The sequence below is a fragment of the Humulus lupulus genome, chromosome 3, assembly GCF_963169125.1.
Source record: "Humulus lupulus chromosome 3, drHumLupu1.1, whole genome shotgun sequence".
In the NCBI taxonomy this organism is placed as follows: Eukaryota; Viridiplantae; Streptophyta; class Magnoliopsida; order Rosales; family Cannabaceae; genus Humulus; species Humulus lupulus.
In genome coordinates, this window is record NC_084795.1 from 92,319,289 (window position 1) to 92,323,031 (window position 3,743).

At 33.3% G+C, this 3,743-nt stretch overlaps 1 non-coding gene across 1 annotated transcript; it reads right to left on the reverse strand.

The window, feature by feature from the left end:
- Positions 1-860: 860 nt before the first annotated feature.
- LOC133827837 (small nucleolar RNA R71) lies at positions 861-967 on the reverse strand. The gene has a single exon (XR_009890488.1). It is a non-coding gene; the product is annotated as a small nucleolar RNA R71 (small nucleolar RNA).
- Between the last annotated feature and the right edge of the window lie 2,776 nt (positions 968-3,743).

Here is a 3,743-nt window from a genome sequence, read left to right on the forward strand (position 1 = left end):
TTGCCTAAATTTTAGTCTTATTTAATTTTTGCCTTATTTTTCTTTGTATTTTATCATATTTTAGTGTAATTGTGAAAAACATACTTGAAAAAAAAAGTGAAACCTAAATCTTGTCCTATCACCATAAGCAATTTTTGCTTAAAGGAAATTTGAACAAAATTCCCAATCCGCCTCTACTAATTAATATCGGGGAGTTGTTAGCAGTGCGCGAGTAAGTGGAATCAAATAGGCCTGGGGACAAGTAAACCATAGGAATTATATTGTTGTGAAATCTCTAAAAATTCTAAGTATGCTCTGTGGTTGCGGTTTTAACTGATCTTCCACATCAGAAAATTTCTTGTTTGAGATTATCCTTGTTGATTTGTGAAAATTGTATGCATCATTGGGAACGTAACTCTAAAAATCGATTAGTAAAAAGACGTTTATCTTTGTTTGAAATTGAAAGTGTTAGTAAAAATTTGAGCATCATGGAACCAATTGCTAATCCTGTTGATGAAAATGTTGTGCCTGAAAAAAACTTTGCTTGAATATTTTGCACCTATTTCATCTAATGTATTGTTCTTCCAACCACTTCTGCTACTCATTTTGAGCTTAAACCATCAATCATTCAATTGTTGCCATCTTTTTATGGGTTAGATAGAGAGGATCCTTACATGCATGTCAAAGATTTCTTAGAAATTTGCTCAACATTTAAATTTCAAAATTTTTCTGATGAGTCGGTCAAACTAAGATTGTTCCCTTTTTCATTAAAAGAAAAATCAAAAGCTTGGTTAAATTCCCTTCCCACGGGGTCTATAACTACCTAGGATCAACTTTATAATAAATTCTTGTTGAAATTTTTTCCTATGTCTAAAACTGATAGTCTAAGGAGAGAAATCTCTGAGTTTTTTCAAAAAGATAATGAAGAGTTTTATGAATGTTGGGAAAGATTTAAAAATTTATTATTAAAATGTCCTCATCATAGTTTTGAAAAATGGAGACTTGTAAAATATTTTTATGATGGTTTGATTCCCTCTAATCGTCAAATGATTCAATCTATGCATACTGGAAATTTTTTAAAATTTCAAGGACAAGAGGCTTGGGACGCCCTTGAAGATTTGTCTGTCAATTCACAACAATGGAATTATTTTGATCCTAGGTCTAGGTCAACTAATTAACCAAAAAGAGGAGGAAGGTATGAAGTAAAAGATGAATTAGACTTAAGAACATCGTTAGACAAATTAGAGAGAAAAGTAGAAGCTTTAGCCATAAGCCAAACTATAAACTCCCCAATACAACCAAGAAAGGATGTTTGTTCTATATGTTCTAGTCCTTGCCATAATGCCCAATCATGTCCTTCCTACCAAGAAGCCTTTTCTGAGGAGGCCAATGCACTTCATGCTTATGGGAAACCAAATGATACCCCATTTTCATCAACCTACAATCCAAGTTGGAGAAACCATCCAAACTTTTCATGTAGACAAAACCAACCCCAAATGAATCAAGGGCACCAATACAACACACAAAACCAAGCTCATGCCCCACAAAATCAACCATATCTGCAACAAAGAAAACCTTCCTTAGAAGATACTTTACAACAATTTATGCAATCCACTCAACAAAACCTACAAAATCAGTCTCAATCAATTACCAAACTCGAGACACAAATAGGACAACTCGCCACTGCTTTAGCTGATAGAGAAAAAGGAACATTCCCTAGCCAACCTATCCCTAATCCAAAAGGTCAATATGAGATAGGAAATTCTAGTCATAATGGAGAAGTCAAATCAATTTCAACTCTTAGGTCCGAAAAGAACATTGTTAAACCCGATTACATACCTGAGGTAGAAAAAGAAAAAGAAAAAGAAAAAGAAAAAGAAAAAGAAAAGAATCAGCCTTCTAGTTCTAATGCCAATGACTCTTCAAACAAGGAAACTCCAATCCATCATTTCATTCCAAAAGCCCCATTCCCACAAAGATTACTTCCAATTAAAAAAGGTGGCCAATATAATGACATCTTAGAAGTTTTCAAACAAGTTAGTATCAATATCCCTTTCTTAGATGTCATTAAACAAATTCATGCCTACTCTAAATTTTTAAATGATCTTTGTACTGTCAAAAGAAACACTAATGTTCCTAAAAAGGCGTTTTTAACTGAACAAGCTAGTTCCATTATTCAATATAAGAGTCTTGTTAAATATAAAGATCCTGGGTGTCCCACAATTTCATGCATTATTGGTGATCATTTTTTTAACAAGGCTTTTCTTGATTTAGGTGCTAGTGTGAATTTATTGTCTTATTCTGTTTATAAGCAACTTGGTCTTGGCGAACTAAAACCTACTTCTATAACTCTTCAATTAGCTGATCGTTCCGTGAAAATTCCTAGAGGCATTATAGTGGATGTTTTAATCAAAGTTGATAAATTTTACTTTCCTGTTGACTTCATTGTTCTTGATACTCAACCTGTGGAAAATGTGCATGCTCAAATTCCTATCATTTTAGGTAGACCATTCTTAGCTACATTTAATGCAATCATAAATTGTCGTAATGGTGTTTTGAAATTATCTTTTGGAAATATGACAGTTGAATTGAATGTATTTAATGTTGTTAAATTTGTTGAGTGTGAGGAAGTGCATGGAGTTAACATGATAGATAGTATTTGTGAAAATGATGGAAATGACTTACTTGACTTTTGTGAAAAATACTTTGGTACGAACTTGCATGTTGATGATTCTAATGATGATGTGAATTCTTTGCTAGAGTTTATACCCTTAAATGAAACCGAAGTTGAACATTTTTCACCCTTAGATCACGTTCAATCAATTTCTGAGTCTCCAAAGTTAGACCTTAAAACTTTACCAGAAAATTTAAAATATGCTTTTCTAAGAGAATCTGAAACCTTACTTGTTATCATAGCATCCGCCTTAGATAAAGAACAAGAAGATAAATTGTTAGATGTCCTTAGAAAACATAAAGAAGCCATAGTTTGGACCATTGGAGACATTAAAAGAATTAGCCCATCCATATGTATGCATAGAATCCATCCAGAAGAGAATGCTAAAACCTCTCGGGAATGTCAAAGAAGGCTAAATCCAAATATGAAAGAAGTAGTTAGAGAAGAGGTCATAAAATTGTTAGACGTAGGTATCATTTACCCTATTTCTGATAGTCAATGGGTTAGTCCAGTTCAAGTTGTGCCTAAGAAGTCTGGGATCACATTTGTTGAAAATGAGCAAAATGAATTAATCCCTACTAGAGTACAAACGGGGTGGAGAGTGTGCATAGACTATAGAAAGCTGAATACTGTTACTAGAAAAGACCATTTTCCATTACCTTTTATTGATCAAATACTTGAACGTTTAGCTGGTCATGCATATTATTGCTTTCTTGATGGGTATTCGGGATATAAAAAAATCCCCATTGCCTCAGAAGATCAAGAAAAGACTACATTTACATTCCCTTTCGGGACTTTTGCCTATCGTCACATGCCTTTTGGATTATGCAATGCACTTGCGACTTTTCAAAGGTGTATGATTTCAATTTTTTCTGACATGGTTGAAAGATTTCTTGAAGTGTTTATGGATGATTTTTCTATGTTTGGTTCCTCCTTTGATGAATGTTTGCAACATCTTTCACTTGTTTTGATTCGTTGCAAGGAGAAAAACCTTGTGCTTAACTGGGAAAAATGTCATTTTATGGTTAGAAAATGAATTGTTTTAGGTCATGTAATCTTATCTAAGGGAATAGAAGTTGATAAAGCAAAA